Below are 20,933 nucleotides of genomic sequence, written 5' to 3'. Positions count from 1 at the left end.
TGAAGGGCATTATGAAACCAGATTATTTTTTATGACAATGCAGTAGTCTCATGATCATCATTTTTCAGACTAGCTTTTTAATTTAATTGAATTTAAATTCCCACAGCTGCCGTGGTGGGATTTAAACTTATATCTCTGAAGCATTTATCTGGATGTCTTGATTACTAGTCCAGTAACATAACTACTATGCTACCGCCTCCATATGGACCGTACAACCTGAAGGACGTTTAATGAATCAGTGGAATCCTTATGACAATCTGACAACTTTTATAGCTACCCTTTTCCCTGTTACCAGCTCACAAAGGACTTGATTTATTCAATTTTAGCTCACACTTGTCAGAATTTGAATTTATGACAATAACCTGCATTTATATAGAACATTTAATGTAGTAAAATGTCCCAAGGCACTTCACAGGAACATTATGTGGCTTGGTATCAAACTGTATTTGATAAACAGATATTGACTGTCTAAAGGAATGGGCAATGAGGTAAGAACATAAGAAAAAGGAGCAGGAGTAGGCCATATGGTCCCGCAAGGCTGCTCCACCATCCAATAAAATCACGGCTGATCTTCCATCTCGACTCCTTTTTTCCCCCTATCTTCATATCCCTTAGGTAAATTGCAAGGAGCATCTTAAAAGAGGAGGAGAGAGAGACAGAGAGAATTAGAGAGGGAATTACAGAACTTAGGGACTGGCAGTTGAAAGCACAGGTGTCAATGATTAGCATTACACTACTGAACCCTACAGTCACTGCTCGAAGTGAAGTGTTACAAAGGGAATAATAGATTATACAAGACTGGATAATTGATAGCTATGAATATGCCTTATCAATGACATTTCAACCTCGTGATCAATTCAATAGCCCCATTTACAGAGGGTTGGGCAAAGTTCTGAAGCTTTGCCTCTCAATCCACAAATAGTGGAACCAAAGAAAGATGATGGCAAATGTCAAAGGGCATTGTGATCTTGACAGACAGGTACTTATTAGCTTAATTAATTGAAACAAAAATCCATATTTCTCAGCATGGGATTAAAACCCTTGCTGTGTCAACGTGGCATTAAAGACATTCATAAGGGGCATTGTTTTGACTACCTGAATTGTTTTAAGTAATCCTTTTTTTAAATCCAGAGTTTAGGTTGCAGGCTTCATTCAACTTCAATAGACCTTGGCTAGAGATGTGGTATTTGTTGTGTAATCATGCAATGGCTATTTTATTCGGCTGTGTTTTGACTGGATTGGGCTCATATCCCCCACAGAGATCTCTACTTCTCCAAAAGTAGTCAACTATGCAAAACATTCATCGTACCTTGTAATTCAGACTGCCAGAGTGACTCATCACTTGTGTCATGAGGTTCTTTTCTAGAAGGGAGTGTTTCTGTTTGGGTTTTAATTGAAAAAAAATACATTCCTTCCTTTGGATTAAGAGTTGCTGCATGAAAAGGCTCTCTGAGTTCACATGATCTGGATTGCTTCCAAATTCAAGCTTCATCATTCCCAAGACTTGCCTTCCATTCACTGCACAGTCACGTGTAATAAACAGAGCTCCATAACGTGTAGTAAAAAGAGCTGTCCAAGAAAGCTCAGCTTTGGATTGCGTCAGTGTGCTTGGAACAGACTGAAATCATTGCTTGTCGCACTCATTGTTAATATACACATAAAAATGTTGAGTCCTGATATCATTAGACACATTTTGTCACAGAGGCAAAACAATTTAAAAGAGAGGAATAAATATTGTCATTTTATGCTGATTCTTCTGACCCAGTGCCAGAAATTTGCAAGCTTTTATAATTGCCCTCTTGTAACATAGGAGCAGGAGTAAGTCATTCAGCTCCTCATGCCTTTTTCCGCCATTCAATTAGATCATGGCTGAGCTGCACCTTAACTCCAGTTTCCAGCCTTTGCTCGATAACTCTTGATACCGTTGCCTAAAGAAAATCTATCTATCGCAGTGTTGAAGACTCCAATTGGCCCAACATCCACTGCCATTTCAGGGAGAGAGTTACCAGATTTCCACTATCTTTTGTATATAAAAAAAAATTCCTGTTTCACTCCTGAATGACCTCGCTGTAATTTTCAGATTATGGCCACTTGTTTTTGATTCTTGATAGTTTCTCTGTATCTACATAGAATCATAGAATGGTTACAGCACAGAAGAAGGCCATTCAGCCCATCTTGTCCATGCTAGCTCTATTCAAGAGCGACTCTGCTAGTCCCACTCCCTTTCCCTTTCCCCATAGCCCTGCAGATTTTCTTCCTTCAGGTGGTTATGCAATTCGATTTTGAAAGCCACAATTCAATCTTCACCCAGCACACTCTCAGGCAGTGCATTCCAGATCCTAACCATTTGCTGCATAACAAAGCCTTTCCTCATGTTGCCTTTGGTTCTTTTGCCAATCACCTTAAATTGGTGTCCTCTAGCTTTCAACCCTTCCGCCAATGGGAACAGTTTCTCCCTATCTAATCTGCCTGGTTGATTTTGAACACCTCTATCAAATCTCCTCTCAACCTTCTCTTTAAGGAGAAAAACCCCAGCTTCTCCAGTCTATAATTATCTGAAGTCACTTATCTCTGGAACCATTCTTGTAAAACTTTTCTGGACTCTCTCTATAAAGTCTTCACATCATTTCTGAAATGTAGTACCCAAAATTGGACACAATATTCCAGTTGAAGCCGAACCAGAATTTTATAATGGTTTATTACAACTTTCTTGCTTTCGTACTGTATGCCTCTATTTATAAAGCCCGGGATCCTGTATGCCTTGTTAACCACTTTCTCAACCTGCCCGACTATCTTCAATAATTTGTGCACATATACCCCTAGTCTCTCTGTTCTTGCACCACCTTTAGGATTGTACCCTTTATTTTACGTTGCCTCTCCTTGTTCTTCCTACCAAAGTGTATCACCTCAGAACTCCCTGCATTAAATGTCATCTGCCATGTGTCCGACCATTCCACCAGCCTGTCTATGTCCTCACAGTTCAAAATACTTCAAGTTTTTTGTTTTCTGAAACTGTTGAACTTTTGCCCTGTACAGCCATGTCTAGGTCATTATTATATATCGAGAAAATCTGTGGTCCTAGTACCAACCCCTGGGGAACTCCAATGTATGCCTTCCTCCAGTCTGAAAATCAACCATTCACCATTATTCTTTATTTCCTGTCAGTCAGTCATCTTCGTATTCATGTTGCCACAATCCTTTTATCCCATGGATTCAACTTTGTTGGCAAGTCTATTATGTGACTTTAAGTACAGTTTTTCTAATACCTTCTCTATCAATTTTTAGTCCATCCCTTCTCTTTCACTATGACTTTGGCAGCACCTTCTGCCTTGGTAAAGGCAGATGCAAAGTACTCAGTTAGTACCTCAGCCATGCCCTCTGTCTCCATGCGTAGATCCTCTTTTTGGTCCCTAATCTACCCCACTGCCCTTTTACTATTTATATACCTACAGAAGAGTTTTGACTTCCCTTTTATGTTAGCTGCCAGTCTCTTATACTCTCTCTTTGCCTCTCTCATTTTCTTTCTCACTTCCCCTCTGAACATTTTATATTCAGCCTGGTTCTCACTTGTATTATCATCCTGACATCTGTCATATGCACATTTTTCTGCTTCATCTTACTCTCTATATCTATGGTCACCCAGGGAGCCTACTTTTCTCCCTCGTGGGAATGTACCTTAACTGTACCTGAACTAACTGCTCTTTAAAGGCAGCCCATTGTTTCATTACAGTTTGGCCTGCCAATCTCTGATTCCAAATTTAATTGGGCCAGGTCCAATCTCATCACACTGAAATTAAGTATTTTTATTCTAGATTTCTCCTTGTTTGCTTCTTCATAGCTAAGCTTAACCTTATGATCACTGTTCCCCAAATGCTCCTCTACCAACACTTGATCAACTTGACCCACTTATTGCCCAGAACCAGATTCAGCAATCCTGCAATTTCCTTGGGTAAAAACATGCTGATCAAGAAAGTCCTCCTGAACACACTTCAGAAACACTTTCCTCTCTCTGCCATTTACACTATTACTATCCCCTCTGGGAAATCCTCCCTCTCCAGCACTGTAATATTTTCCTTAATCAATATTGCCACCCCTCCTCCTATCTTCTCTGAATGCCAGGAATATTCAGTACCCAGTACTGCCTTTTTTTGAGCCTGGTCTCCATTATCAAATCAAATCTTGTTAACATTTTAAACACTTTGATCAAATTACTCAACTTGCTATATTCAGGGGTAATGTTCCCTTTAAAATTCAGTTGTTGTGTATGGCCCATTTATTTTTCAGTGTGCAGTGGCTTTGCATTTATTTGCATGGGTGTGTACACAGGTTATTTATCATAAAGCCTGTGTGGTACCTTTCAGGCTGCTGCCCAGCGGGAAAATTGCTCAGGAATATAGCCGAGTTTATACATCTTGTCCTTATAATTTAACAACAACTTGCCTTTTTCTGTATTGCATTTGCATTTATTGTAAAACAGTCCAAGGCACTTCACAGGAGTTAAGCATGAAACAAAATTTGACATCAAACCACATCAGGACAGGCGACTGAAAGTTTGGTCAGAGATTGGTTCTGTGGAGAATCTTAAAGAAGGAAAGAGAGGTAGAAAGGCAGAGTGGTTTAGGGAATGAATTGCAGAACATAGGGTCTGGACAGCTGAAACCAATGGTGGAGTGAAGAAAATCAAGGATGAGCAAGAATCCAGAATCGTAGATATCTAGGAAGGTTGTAGGGCTGGAAGAAGTTACAGAGATATGGAGGGGAGAGGCCCAAAAGGATTTGAGAACAAGGATGAGAAGTTCAAAATCGAGGTGTTGCCAGACCCTCTAAGCCTCTCTATTTGACGGCAAAGACTACAATGACCTGGATTAACCTATGCAACTCCCTCATAGGGAGTATCACCATTGATGTGAAGTTAACTGTTAAATATTGCAACTGATTACCAGATTATAGACTGCTTTTCACAATGCTACAAGAAATGGGCTCTCATCTTACATCAATACATATTTCCTGTCTGTACAATTTGACTTTCAGTTGTCATATTTTGGAAACAATTTTTCCTGCTATAAATTCCAATGTCCCGATTTATTGTGGGTCTTGCCTTTGTAAACTTGTCATCTGGTGATTGTGAAATCTGTTGGCTGGGGTCCCACAAACTGTTCAAAATGCATTCTGCTTTTATTTTGACTCACCTTTTATTTTCAGTAATATAAATTAGGGTTGTGATTAAACAAAATGTTACATATTTTACAACAACATAATTAAGCATGTGAACTAAGTTGTCTTATAACGACTTCATAAGATATTTTGTGTGAAGACTTCAAGTTTTCCCAAAAGCTTAGGCCTAAACATAATGGACCATAGTTGGCTGTCAGAATAATAGTGAGGCTAACACTGCTCGCTGTTATTTATGTGCAAATGGTACCGAAAATCCAGGCCAGGGGCAGATGACCGGTTAAATGCCAGTAACTGAAAGCTGCTGTCAGAAAAGCACTAATGAACCATTAGCTTACATAAACGGCATCACGCTGTCAGCTTTAACACCAACATGAATTGAATGTCATGCAGTTGCTGGATTTGTAACATAGCTACAAACTAAACTTCCCACTGCAAGGTGAGTCCTTTCAAAACAAGTGTAAGTACCCTTTCTACAATACAATAATTGTTAATTACTGCCATTTAGCCTCTCTGGCATGGAAAATTCAATAAGTGTGGAATGTTACGACCAGGTGAGAAAGAGGTCTAGGGTTCCCTTTCAGCCTTCACCTGGTCTTACTGTAACAGGGTTTTATTTTAAACACACCATGTTTTTAGCTCCCCCTTTGGTGAATCCTTGTTCACCACTTTCCAATTATAAGGCAAAGAAACCAGCACAAACAGGCTTTCTTAAGTTTAAAGAAGGAAAGCTGAAATTTATTAAACTTAAACTTAAGCTCTAATTCGGTTAACGCCTATGGATACACGACGCGCTCACGCTAGCATGCATACGCGATAGACACATGCAAACAGAGACAGAAAAGAGCAGAAGAAAAATAAAGTGGAAAGGTTTGAGGCAATATCTGAAGAGTTGTTGTTACGGTTCTTCAAGCTCACTGTAGAGTCCTTGATTGTCGGTCATTGGGGCCCAGTATTCTTCTTAAACCTTGTTCGCTGTAGGAGACTTTTCTGTCTTGAGGTTCATGTGTCTTCAGTAGATTCAGAGGCTTGTGAAAAAGGGATGGGAGCAGACAGGCGAAATCTTCTCATTCCCGGAGCAAACAGCTTTCTCCCCAAACTGTTTGTACAAATTCAAAAAACTCAGGTTGTCCAACAAGTTAGTCATGTGACTAGCTGGTTTGACCATGTCTATTTGTGTATTCAGCCATCTTAGCAGTCAACCTGGAATGCGAGCTCCCCTACCTTCAACGTCTGGTGATCAAGAGTCCATTGTGGGTTGAATGTGTCAGGGAATGGCTGCTTTGTCCTTCCAAACACCGTCTGTTAATAGGCAAATTTCTCTTCCAGTCACGGCTGATCTGTTTAACAAGTCCTCCCCTCATTCCAGTAACAGTTCATGAGAAAATTAATGTGCCTCATTCTTGGCAGGTGGGGGCCTAGCATGACAAGAAAAACATTCTGTGAGATATTAATTGTCTATATTATGGTGAATATCACACCCTATATATATATATATATTATAGAAATATCACAGCCTATAAATATAGTAAATATTACACCCTGTATATATTATAGTGAATATCAGAAACTGTATATATTATGGAGACTATCACATATACTGAATATCACAGTGTGTGTATTAGTGAATAACACACCTTGTATATAGAATAGTGAATATATGCCATTTATATATTATAGTGAATATCAGACCCTATATTATACAGTATATCACACTCTGTAAATATTAAAGAGAATAACATGTCCTGTTTGTATTATGGCAAATATCACACCGTGTATATATTATTGTAGTGGGGATCTGCCCAAGAGCAGGTCCTCTGCTGATTTCTCCATGCCTCACAGATCTGAACCTCCCATTTTTTAACTTCCATGAGAAATGAGCAATGTGACTATGGAAAAAGTACATGTTGTAGTTTCCTGTTGCCTTCCTCATTTGTGTTTTAAAGGAAACACAAGTCCTCCTCCTGAAAGACCATCCATCTGTAAACAGCAGTTGTCCTTCGAGGTTCTAGCTCTTTCACCACCATCACCAAAAATTTGCTGGTTCCGCCGGTGGCCATGACTTGTAACCCTGAGCATGGGACCCTTACCTGGGCTTGGGGCGACTTGCAAAAGGGCAGGGATGGCGTCTCAAATGACACTTCTCCCTGAGTATATATTATAGTGAATAACATACCCTGTAGATCTTAGAGCAGAAATCACACCCTATATATATTGTAGTTAGTATAACACACTGTATATATTATAGAGAATAACACTGTCTGCATGTATTATAGTGAAGATCACACCCTGTATACATTATAGTGAATAAGAGACATGATGGGCTGAATTTTATTTTTGAGACGCTGGTCCCACCCTCGGAAGAGAGCACAAGGCACGTTGGGGCAGGAGCAGCCGGCCGCATGTGATTCAGCGGCGGCCGGCTAATTAAACCTAATGAGCCGTGACACATGGCCAATTGCGTTGTTGATGGGCCAGGAGGCGGGGAGTATGGTGTCAGCTGATTCCTCAGCAGGTGCTAGTGCCATTTTTAAAGGGCTGACAGCCCTGTATTGAACTCTGCACTGTGAAGGTCTGGGAGAGGAGGAGTGATTGCGGAAACTGAAGAGATGGCTGAGAGGAGACCACGGGTGGCCCCCATGATTCGCTGTCGCCTCCCTCCAGGTGTTTTTGCAGGCTGCAAGCGAGAGCAGGGAGATCTTGTTCCTGAGAAGCGGGAGGAGGAGACCTGGGAGCTAAACCAAGCCGGCCTGGTACCAGATCGCAGAGGAGGTCAGCAGCCATGGGATTAAGCCACGCACATGAATTCAGGGCTGCAAGCAGCTCAACAATCCTATCTGGACTGTGAAAGTGAGTGCCTTTTAATGCCTTCATCCTCTTGGGCCTTGCATCTGGCAAAGCAGGAGGGCATGTTGGAAGGAGAGGGAACAATCCCCCAGATATGGGAAAAGGGTGGAGGGATGCAAGCTGATTGACAGCGGCATGGTGAGGTGGCCCTGAAAGGCGGACCCCAATCATAGCACAATCTCACGAGGTCGCTGGAAAGGAGACACATGCAGGAGGCAACTGTGTGGCCCCATCAGTGGCAGCTGGACTGCCAGCAGCTTTTGTATTGGGATTGATGATGCTGATGGCCCAACATCTCCCTTCCTTCTGTATGCAGGGGAAGATAATACACAATCAGAGAGAGTGGGCCAAGACTGGCAGTTGGTTCCTCTTCTGCATGTCGTAACACTGATGGAGGAGGAGGCCATGGAGCTGACTGGACTGAAAGACAGCTGGAACATCGCAAATGCAGAGGCAGGGAACCTTCCCAAGACAGTAAGTAAGGGCACCATAGAGCCATGCTGCTCATCAGGCATCCAGTGCCCACATGGATCTGCGTTGTTGGAGTGTGTGCCATGGTGGGAGGGGAGCCTCTTGACGCTTACATGTTCTCTCCTGCAGGTCAAGCAGTGCCAAATCAGACAGCCTCCGAGTCTCGTGGAGAAACCTGCCATCTCTGAGGAGGAGGAAAGAGCCTCAGAGGATCCATCATCATCTCATACTCCTCCACCCTCCAACAGAGCAGATACATAGATTGCGGTGGGTTTCTCTGCGAGTTTAGATCTGGGCACAAAATCTGGTGAGCACAGCACACACGCGCCTGAGCAGCTGATGGAGGCAGTGACAGCCTAGACCTCTGGCAGTCAGAGGACTGGGGGAGACCAGGCCCATGCTGAGCCCCAGGATCATGATGAGCCTCTGGTTTCGGCAGCAAATGCTGGGAAATGCTGCAGCTGCAGTGAGAAGCGTGGCAACATCTGGCAGAGATGCTAGAGGCTCTGCATGCCCAAGTGCAGATGACAGAGGAGACAATCCAGGTCTTGACCTCAACATTGTCTCTTGACTGGTGCCTGAGTGGCCTCCTCCAGTGAGAGAGACGCACCAGCAGAGCACTCAGTGTCTGCAGGAGATTCGTGCAGACCTGCATGCCCTCATCTTGACCATGGGCACAAAGCAGCAATGGCAAGGCGAGAGAGAGGAACAGGGGACCTGGAGTCACCAGCAGCTCCTCTGCACTCTCAGGCCAGCAAGGAGGCAGAGGTCTGCCTTGCTAAGGAGGAGGAGCAGCTACCTCCTGCATCTGACAGCTCCCTCAGGGTGCTCTTGGTTTGGCCAGCTGCTCAAGTGTTGCCAGATTCTCCTTCATTCCTGCCAACAGAGGGTGGTACTGGTTTAGCATGCTGGGGCCCTCCATGCCTAAGGCATCCAGAGGATGACCACCAAGGTTATCCCTAGCCATGAGGCAGCCAGGTCAGCAGCCTGTCTCCACCTCAGCTGACTGCGCAGGGGCAACAACTCATAGGAGTTCACATCAGAGAATAAAGAAGTGCATATAGGGAATCATAGGGTTATTGAATCCTTCACATGCAAAGGGCAGGCTCTATTGCGAATGTGAATAAATCCTTTCCATCAAACCTTTGGCCCTTCTCTGCAGCCCAGTCTCTATGAAGAGGCTGGTGGTGATAGAATATGCTGCGAGGGGTCAACTCTAGACCCTGGCCAGCATTGCGCTGTTCAATAAGCCAATGCATCGTTAAAGAAGGGAGGTTCAACATGGCTGCATAAAAGTGGGTCTTTATTCGTCACTGGCAGTAAGGATCAAAGAAAACAAGAAGATATAAAGGAATTGCGAGCCTCCCTTGCATGTATCTCATGGCCACTCCCCTGTTGCCACTGGGGTCCTTCATCTGGCGTGGCTTGCCCATCTTAGCCCTCCGCATCCTTATCATCCGAGGAGGCAGTCCACACCTCGCTTTCATCATTGACCATTGGCTCCCCCTCTGCAGGACAAAGTTGTGGAGTGCACAGCAAACTGCGATGATACGTGAGATCCTATCCAGGACATACTCCACCAGCCTGATCTAGACAGCTGAATCTCAGCTTGGTAGCTCGCATTGAACTGTGGCAGGCGTTGTATCTCTTCTCTGCATCTGTGTGTGGGTTCCTCACAGGCGTCAGTGGCCATTTCCGCAGTGGCTAGCCCTTGGCTCCAAGGATCCATCCCTGAAGGCTGGACAGAGGCCAGAAAAGTTTTGGCAACTGGGACTGCCTCAAAATGTGGGCATCATAACAAGAAAGTAACATTCATGCCACAAAAGTGCCAGGCAATAACCATCTCAAACAAGAGAGAATCCAACCATTTCCCCTTGACATTCAATGGCATTACGATTGCTGAATCCCCCACTATCAACTTCCTGGGATTACCATTGACTAGAAATTAAACTGGACTAGCTACATAAATGCTGTGGCTACAAGAGCAGGTCAGAGGCTGGGAATTCTACAGCGAGTAACTCATCTCCTGTCTCCCCATCTACAAGGCACAAGTCAGGAGTGTGATGGAATACTCTTCACTTGCCTGGATGAGTGCAGCTCCAACAAAACTCAAGAAGCTCAACAGCATCCAGGACAAAGCACCCCAATTCACTGGCACCTCACCCACCACCTTCAACATTCACTCCCTTCACCACAGCGCACAGTGGCAGCAGTGTGTAGCATCTACAAGATGCACTGCAGCAACTCACCAAGGTTTTTTCAACAGTACCTTCCAAACCTACGGCATCTACCACTTAGAAGGACAAGGGCAGCAGATGCATGGGAACGCCACCACCTGCAATTCCTCTCTAAGCCACACACTATCCTGGCTTGGAACTTTATCGCCGTTCCTTCACTATCGCTGGGTCCTGGTACTCCCTTCCTGACAGTACTGTAGTAGTGTTGGTGTACCTACACCCAAAGGACTGCAGCAGTTCAAGAAGGCAGCTCACCACCACCTTCTCAAGGGCAATTAGAGATGGGCAGTAAATGCTGGCCTAGCCAGCGACGCCCACATCCCATGAACGAATTTTTAAAAAACTGCCTGGGAAGCAGGCACAGACCTGCAAAATTTGTTTGTCGTGCTCGCACACCAGTTGTACATTGAGGTAGTGGAAGCCCTTCCTGTACAGGAAGGCCACTGGCTGATCTGCAGGAGCCTTGATGGCCATATGCGTGCAGTTAATCTAGTGATGGCCCTGAAACCAATAGCCCTCTCAGCCTGAGAGTTGGGATCCGTGTGGAAGTGCACACAGTCTCTGGCCCCCCTGAAAAGAGCATTGGCGACCTCCTTGATGCACTGATGTGCTATTGACTGTGAGATCCCAGACCTGTCCCCTGTGGATCCCGAGAATGATCCCTTGGCGTAGAAGTTCAGCACCATGGCACTGGATTCCCACAAGTCCCCTGCAGCACAGCTAATCTTGGATCATGGTGGACTTGTCTGGAGAGGTGGAGTCTTCGTTGGCACTGCCTCTTGGACATCTGCAGGTATTTGAACCTGGACCTGTAGACCCTCTCTAGAGGGTACCTCCTCTTACGTGGGGCAGCTCCTTCTCTCTCCTCTGTGCCCTTCTCCAGTATCCGGCCACTGCAGCTGATACTCGTGTGGCCTCACAGGTCGTTGCGGTGCTGCTGCAAGTGCCTGGCCCTCCCTCCCACTCTTCAGCACTTCCACTTAACGGAATCCCCGAAGTCTGGATGAATGAGGCCCATGATAGGTTGGAGAATTCAAAAGATGCACGACCCTTTGAGAGAAAAAATGTTTCCTCATCTCTGTCTTAAATGGGCAACCTCTTCTTTTTAAACAGTGACTCCTAGTTTGAGATTCTCCCACAAGGGAAAACATCCTTTCCACATCCACTTTGTAAAGAGCCCTCAGAATCTTATATGTTTCAATCAAGTCGCCTCTTACCCTTCTAAATTCCAGCGGATACAAGCCTAGCCTGTCCAATCTTTCCTCATAAGACAGCCCACCCATTCCAGGTATTAGTCCAGTAAACCTTCTCTGTACTGTCTCCAATGCATTTACATCCTTCCTTAAATAAGGAGACCAATACTGTACACAGTACTCCAGATGTGGTTTCACCAATGCCCTGTATAGCTGAAGCATAACCTCCCTACTTTTGTATTCAATTCCCCTCGCGATAAACAATAACGGTCTATTAGCTTTCCTAATTATGTACTGTACCCGCATATTGACCTTTTGCGATTCATACACTAGGACACCCAGATCCCTCTGCATCTCAGAGCTCTGCAATCTCTCACCATTTAGATAATATGCTTCTTTTTTACTCTTCCTGCCAAAGTGGACAATTTTACACTTTCCCACATTATACTTCATTTGCCAGGTCTTTGCCCACTCACTTAACCTATCGATATCCCTTTGTAGCCCCCTTATGTCCTCTTCACAAGTTACTTTCCTACTTGTGTCCTACGTCACTTACCTGACGTCCAGGGTAGCGGCAGGCAGCGGCGGACCTGGAAGGAATCGGGACTGGAAGCAGACCTATAAAAGAAAGAGTGGGGCTCAAGGCCCTTCACCCAGCTGACGTCCAGGGCAGCCGCAGGCTCGCTGACCGTTTCTGCACGCGCTCTGTTTGGATTAAGTGGGGAAAAAAAATTAATAGTGACATCACTGAAATTCTGTGCACTGATTGGTCGGTGGGCGGCAGCTGTTATTGCATGTGGATAGCTAAAATAGAGTTAAAAAAAAGGTTCCTTTTAAATTAAAGCCCGAGGATAGCTACTGTAAATTATTAGTAATTACTCGCTGTACTAGTGCTGTTTGCATGGAGTGAGGATGTGGGTTGAGTGTGGGTTTGCTGGCTGGGGGCAGTGGAAGGCGCTGTTTGGTCTCTTTCTTTCTCAGCCTCAAAGGTACAGGGGATAAAAGCTGTTTGTAAATAGCTGGTAAGTTATTAGGCAAGCAAAATTTCATTGTTAAGTAATGGCAGGGCAGCTCGGCCAAGGGGAATGTGCCTCCTGTGCAATGTGGGAAGTCGTGAACGTGCCATGTGACCTTGGTGAACATGTCTGCAGAAAGTGTCTCCAGTTGCAAAAGCTTGAGCTTCGGGTTTTGGAGCTCGAACGACGGCTGGATTCACTGTGGCGCATCCGTGAGGTGGCGGACTACGTGGATGGCACGTTTCAGGAGCTGGTCAACCTTGTGCCGAGGCAAGCACAGTCGGAGGGGTATTCGGTGGCTGCCGGACGGACAAAGAAGTCAGGGCAGGTAGTTCAGGAGTTGCCAGAGGACATCCCACTTTCTAATCGGTATTCAGTTCTGACTACCGATAGGAAAGAGGGTTCCTCTGGAGAGTGCACTGAGAGTCATAACTGGAATATTATGGGTGACTCAGCTATGCTGGGATGGAGAAAAAGGGACAAGAGGACAATAGTGGTAGGGGATTCTATGGTTAGAGGAACAGATAGGTGTTTTTGTGGTCGCAGACATGATTCCAGGATGGTATGTTGCCTCCCTGGTGCAAGGGTCATGGATATCACCGAGTGGTTACAAAGTATTCTGGAGGGTGAGGGTGCACAGCTGGAGGTCGTGGTCTACATTGGTACCAATGACATAGGTAGAAAGAGGGATGAGGTCCTGCAAAAAAATATTAGGGAGCTAGGGAGCAGATTAAAGAGTAGGACCTCAAAGGTTGTAATCTCTGGGTTTCTCCCGGTGCCACGGGCTAGTGAATATAAGAATAGGAGGATAGAGCAGATGAATGTGTGGCTGAAATGATGGTGCAGGAGGGAAGTCTTTAGTTTCAAAGAACAAAGAACAGTACAGCACAGGAACAGGCCATTCGGCCCTCCAAGCCTGCGCCGATCTTGATGCTTGCCTAAACTAAAACCTTCTGCACTTCCGGGGACCGTATCCTTCTATTCCCATCCTATTCACCTATTTGTCAAAATGCTTCTTAAACGTCGCTATCGTACCTGCTTCCACCACCTCTCCCGGCAGCAAGTTCCAGGCACTCACCACCCTCTGTGTAAAGAACTTGCCTCGCACATCCCCTCTAAACTTTGCCCCTCTCACCTTAAACCTATGTCCCCGAGTAACTGACTCTTCCACCCTGGGAAAAAGCTTCTGACTATCCACTCTGTCCATGCTGCTCATAACTTTGTAAACCTCTATCATGTCACCCCTCCACCTCCGTCGTTCCAGTGAAAACAATCCGAGTTTATCCAACCTCTCCTCATAGCTCATGCCCTCCAGACCAGGCAACATCCTGGTAAACCTCTTCTGTACCCTCTCCAAAGCCTCCACGTCCTTCTGGTAGTGTGGCAACCAGAATTGCACGTGCAATTTCCTGGATCACTGGGTCTGTCTCTGGCGAAGGTGGGATCAGTGCAAGTTGGACGGGTTGCACCTGAACTGGAACGGGACCAACATCCTTGCTGGGAGGTTTGCTAGTGCTGTTGGTGGGGTTTAAACTAATTTGGTAGGGGGAAGGGATACAAAGTGGAGGTACAGTAGGGGGTGATGCACAGTCAAATATAGAAGAGAAACTCAGTCAGTTCGGAAGGCAGAGCAAATTTAGACCTGTTAAGGCTCAAGCGAATAATGCAAGGCTGAATTGTATCTGTTTTAACGCAAGGAGTCTTACTAGTATTGGGGAGGCAGTGGCATAGTGGTAATGTCACGGGATGAGCAACCCAGAGGCCCAGCCTAATGCTCTAGGGACATGGGTTCGAATCCCACCATGGCAGATGGTGAAATTGAATTAAATTAATAAAAAATCTGGAATTAAAAGCTAGTCTAATGGTTACCATGAAACCATTGTCAATTGTCATTAAAAGCCCATCTGGTTCACTAATGTCCTTTCAGGAAGGAAGTCTGCCATTATTACCTGGTCTGGCCTACATGTGACTCCAGACTCACAGCAATGTGGTTGACTCTTAAATGCCCTGTGATATGGCCTCGCAAGCCACTCAATTCAGGGGCAATTAGGGATGGGGAATAAATGCTGGCCTTGCCAGTAATGCCCACATCCCGTGAACGAATAAAAAAAAAAGTAGTAAGGCAGATGAATTGAGGGCGTTGATTTACACATGGGAATATGATATTACTGCTATCACAGAGACATGGTTGAGGGAAGGGCAGGACTGGAAGCTCAATATCCCAGGGTATAGAATCTTCAGACGTGATGGGGAGGGGTAAAAGAGGAGGTGGCATTGCACTGTTGATTAAGGAATCAATTACTGCAGTAAGGAGGGATGATACCTCAGAAGGTTCCTCTAATGAAGCCATCTGGGTAGAACTTGAAATCAAAAAGGGGGCAATCACTTGGCTGGGAGTGTACTACAGGCCTCCAAACAGTCAGGGAGAGTTAGAGGAGCAGATACGTAGGCAAATCTCAGAGAGGTGTAAAAATAATAGGGTAATAATAGTAGGGGATATCAACTTCCCCCATATTAGAGGAGATAGTATGAGTGCAAAAGGCTTAAAGGGGGTGGAATTCTTAAAGTGCATTCAGGAGAGCTTCTTGAGCCAGTAGAGAGTCCTAGAAGAGGAGAGACGGTACTGGACCTAATCCTAGCGAATTATGTTGGACAAGTGGTAGAAGTGTCAGTGGGGGAGCATTTCGGGGATAGTGACCATAATTCTGTAAGATTTAAGGTAGTTAAGTTAATTAAATTAAAGGGTGCATTCTGAAGGGGGAGGGTGAACAGCCAGAGGTTGTGGTACACATTGGTACTAACGACATAGGCAGGAAGAGTGATGAGGTCCTGCAGGGAGAGTTTAGGGAGTTAGGTAGAAAGTTAAAAGACAGGACCTCGAGGGTTATAATCTCAGGATTACTCCCTGTGCCACGTGCCAGTGAGGCTAGAAATAGGAAGATAGTGCAGCAAAACACGTGGCTGAACAGCTGGTGTAGAAGGGAGGGTTTCAGATATCTGGACCATTGGGATCTCTTCAGGGACAGATGTGACCCCTACAAGAAGGACGGGTTGCATCTAAACTGGAGGGGCACAAATATCCTGGTTGCGTGGTTTGCTAGCGTCACTCGGGAGGGTTTAAACTAGTGTGGCAGGTGGTTGAGAACCAGAGCAGTAGGACAGCAAGTGAAATAAATGAGGGAGAACTAGTAAATAAGGCCAGTAAGACTAAGAGGAAGAGCAGGCAGGGAGATGTTGCTGAGCACAGCGGGACTGGTGGTCTGAAGTGCATTTGTTTCAATGCGAGAAGTATAACAGGTAAGGCAGATGAACTTAAAGCTTGGATTAGTACTTGGAACTATGATGTTGTTGCTATTACAGAGACTTGGTTGAGGGAAGGACAAGATTGGCAGCTAAATGTTCCAGGATTTAGAAGCTTCAGGCGGGATAGAGGGGGATGTAAAAGGGGTGGGGGAGTTGCATTACCTGTTAAGGAGAATATCACAGCTGTACTGCGGGAGGACACCTCGGAGGGGTCGTGCAGCGAGGCAATATGGGTGGAGCTCAGGAATAGGAAGGGTGCTGTCACGATGTTGGGGGCTTTCTACAGGCCTCCCAATAGCCAGCGGGAGGTAGAGGAGCAGATATGTAGACAGATTTTGGAAAGATGTAAATGTAACAGTTGTAGTGGTGGGTGATTTTAACTTCCCCTATATTGACTGGGACTCACTTAGTGCTAGGGGCTTAGATGTGGCAGAATTTGTAAGGAGCATCCAGGAGGGCTTCTTGAAACAATATGTAGATAGTCCAACTAGGGATGGGGCCGTACTGGACCTGGTATTGGGGAATGAGCCCGGCCAGGTGGTCGAAGTTTCAGTAGGGGGGCATTTCGGGAACAGTGACCATAATTCCATAAGTCTTAAGGTACTTGTGGATAAGGGTAAGAGTAGTCCTCGGGTGAAGGTGCTAAATTGGGGGAAGGCTAATTATAACAATATTAGGCAGAAACTGAAGAATTTAGATTGGGGGCGGCTGTTTGAGGCTAAATCAACATGTGGGAGTCTTTCAAATGTCAGTTGATGAGAATCCAGGACCAGCATGTTCCGGTGAGGAAGATGCTTTTCTGAATGGAGGGATGTGACTAGTGGTGTTCCGGAAGGATCAGTGCTGGGACCTTTGCTGTTTGTAGTATATATTAATGATTTGTAGCTGGTCTGATTAGTAAGTTTGCGGACGACTCAAAAGTTGGTGGAGTTGCGGATAGTGATGAGGATTGTCAGAGGATACAGCAAGATATAGATTGGTTGAAGACTTGGGCGGAGAAATGGCAGATGGAATTTAATTCGGACAAATGTGAGGCAATGCATTTTGGAAGGTCTAATGCAGGTGGAAAGTATAAGTAAATGGCAGAACCCTTAGGAGTATTGACAGGCAGAGAGATCTGGGCGTACAGGTCCACAGGTCACTGAAAGTGGCAACGCAGGTGGATAAGGTAGTCAAGAAGGCATACGGCATGCTTGCCTTCATTGGTCGGGGCATAGAGTATAAAAATTGGCAAGTCATGCTGCAGCTGTACAGAACTTTAGTTAGGCCACACTTAGAATATTGCGTGCAATTCTGGTCGCCACACTACCAGAAGGACGTGGAGGCTTTGGAGAGGGTACAGAGGAGGTTTACCAGGATGTTGCCTGGTCTGGAGGGCATTAGCTATGAGGAGAGGTTGGATAAACTCGGATTGTTTTCACTGGAACGACGGAGGTGGAGGGGCGACATGATAGAGGTTTACAAAGTTATGAGCAGCATGGACAGAGTGGATAGGCAGAAGCTTTGTCCCAGGGTGGAAGAGTCAGTTACTTGGGGATATAGGTTTAAGGTGAGAGGGGCAAAGTTTAGAGGGGATGTGCGAGGCAAGTTCTTTACACAGAGGGTGGTAAGTGCCTGGAACTTGCTGCCGGGGTAAGTGGTGGAAGCATGTATGATAGCGACGTTTAAGAGGCATCTTGACAAGTAGATGAATAGGATGGGAATAGAGGGATACGGTCCCCGGAAGTGCAGAAGGTTTTAGTTTCGGCAGGCATCAAGATCGGCGCAGGTTTGGAGGGCCAAATGGCCTATTCCTGTGCTCTATTGTTCTTTGTCTTTGTTCTGAATATGTTGCAGAAAATAACAATGAGTATACTATAGAAAAATAAAACATGCTGTATATATTCAAGCTAATATCACACCCTACATATATTACAGTGAATATCAGATCCTGTCTCTATGATAGAGAATATCACATCCTGTATATATTATAGAGAAAAACACACCCAGTAAGTGACGTAGTAAATATCATACCCTGTCTATACTATAGTGAATATTGCACTTTTTTATTCTTTTATAGGATGTGGGCAGCATTTGTTGCGCAACCCTAATTGCTCTTAACAACTGAGTGGCTTACTAGGCCCTTTCAGAGGGCAGTTAAGAGTCAACGACATTGCTGTGGGTCTGGAGTGACATGTAGGCCAGACCAGATAAGGATGGCAGATTTCCTTTTCTAAAGGACATTCATGAACCAGATGGATTTTTACGACAATCGATGATAGTTTCATGGCACAATTACAACTAGCTTTAAATTCCAGATTTTTTTAACATTAAAAAATTGATTAATTGAATTTAAATTCCACCAGCTGCTAAGGTGGCAGGGAACTAGCCCGAACCTCTGGGTTACTACTTCAGTAACATTACCACTTCACCAGCATCTCCCCATTATGGTACAGAGAATATCACATGTATTCTGCTGCATATCCCACCCTGTATGTATTATAATGAATATCAGACCTTCTATATATTAGAGAGAATAACGCACCCTGTATATATTATAAATATCACACCGTACATATAATAGAGAATTATGCACCCTGTGTATATTTTAGAGATATCACACACAACTCTCCACTAGTTGGAGTCATACCTAGCACAAAGGAAGATGGTTGTGGGTGTTGGAGGCCAATCATCTCAGCCCCAGGATACTGCTGCAGGAGTTCCTCAGGGTAGTGTCCTAGGCCAAACCATCTTCAGCCACTTCGTCAATAACCTTCCCTCCATCACAAGGTCAGAAGTGGGGATGTTCGCTGATGATTGTGCGATGTTCAGTAACATTTGCAACTCCTCAGATACCGAAGCAGTCTGTGTCCATAAGGAACAAGACCGAGACAATATTCAGGTTTGGGCAGATAAGTGGCTAGTAATATTCACGCCACACAAGTGCCAGGCAATGACGATCTCCAATAAGAGAGAATCTAACCATTTCCCCTTGATATTTCTTGGCATTACCATCGCTGAATCCCCCACCATCAACTTCCTGGAGGTTACTGTTGACCAGAATCTGAATTGGACCAGCCACATAAATGCTGTGGCTACAAGAACAGGTCAGAGGTTAGGAATTCTGCAGAGAGTAACTCACCTCCTGACTCCCCAAAGTCCGTCCACCATCTACAAGGCACAAGTCAGGAGTGTGATGAAATATTCTCCACTTGCCTGGATGGGTGCAGCTCCAACAACACTCAAGAAGCTCGACACCATCCAGGACAAAGCAGCCCACTTGATTGGTACCCCATCCACCACCTTCAACATTCATTCCAACTACCACCATCGCACAGTGGGAGCAGAATGTACCATCTACAAGATGCACTGCAGCAACTCACCACGCCGCCTTCAACAGTACCTTCCAAACCCACAACCTCTATCACCTAGAAGAACAAGGATAACAGACACATGGGAACACTGCCACCTGCAAGTTCCCCTCCAAGTCACACATCACTCTGATTTGGAAATATATTATAATTCCTTTACTGTTACTGGATCAAAATCCAGGAACTCCCTCCCCAACAGCACTGTGGGTGTACCCGCACCAGATGGACTGCAGTGGTTCAAGAAGGTAGCTCACCACCACCTTCTCAAGGACAATTAGGCATGCGAAACAAATGTTGGTCTGGCCAGCGATGCTCACATCCCATGAAAGAATTTTTTAAAGCTCTGTATGTTATAGAGTACATCACACCTTGTATATATTATAGTGAATCATAAAAAGTTTACAGCACAGAAAGAGGCCACTTGGCCCATCATGTCTGTGCCAGCCGAAAAACGTTCAATCCATTCTAACCCCACCTTCCAGAATTTGGTCCGTAGCCCTGCAGATTGCAGCAGTTGAGGTGCATGTCCAGACTCCTTTTGAATGAGTTGAGGGTTTCTGCTTCAACTACCCATTCAGGCAGTGAGTTCCAGACCCCCACCACCCTCTGGGTGAAAAAGGATTTCCTCAACGCGCCTCTAATTTTTCTACCAAACACTTTAAATCTATACAAAAACAAGAAATGCTGGAATCACACAGCAGGTCTGGCAGCATCTGTGGAAAGAGAAGCAGAGTTAACGTTTCGGGTCAGTGACCCTTCTTCGGAACTTTGCTTTTACTTTAAATCTATGCCCCCCTCATCACTGACCTCTCTGCGAAGATAAATAGGCCTTTCACCTCCACTCTATCCAGGCCCCTCAAAATTTTGTACATTTCAATCAGATCTCCCCTCAGCCTTCTCTGTTCCAAGGAGAACAACCCCAGCCTATCCAATCTTTCCTCAATGCTACATTTTTCCAGTCCTGCCAACATCCTCGTAAATCTCCTCTGTACCCTCTCTCGTGCAATTACATCCCTTCTGTAATGAGGTGACCAGAACTGCACACAGTACTCAAGTTGTGGGCTAACCAATGATTTATACAGTTCCAGCATAACCTCCCTGGTCTTATATTCCATACCTTGGCTGATAAAGGACAATACTCCATATGCCTTCTTAACCACCTTAACAACCTATCCTGCTCCCTTCAGGGATCTGTGGACATTCACTCCCATGTCCTTTACTTCCTCTACACTTCTCAGTATTTTCCCATTAATCATGTATTCCTTTGCCTTGTTTGACCTCCCCAAATGCATCACCTCACATGTCTCCGGGTTGAATTCCATTTGCCACTTTTCTGCCCATCTG

The sequence above is a fragment of the Heterodontus francisci genome, chromosome 3 (genome assembly GCF_036365525.1).
Source record: "Heterodontus francisci isolate sHetFra1 chromosome 3, sHetFra1.hap1, whole genome shotgun sequence".
Classification (NCBI taxonomy): domain Eukaryota; kingdom Metazoa; phylum Chordata; class Chondrichthyes; order Heterodontiformes; family Heterodontidae; genus Heterodontus; species Heterodontus francisci.
Note: the sequence above shows the minus strand (reverse complement) of the source record.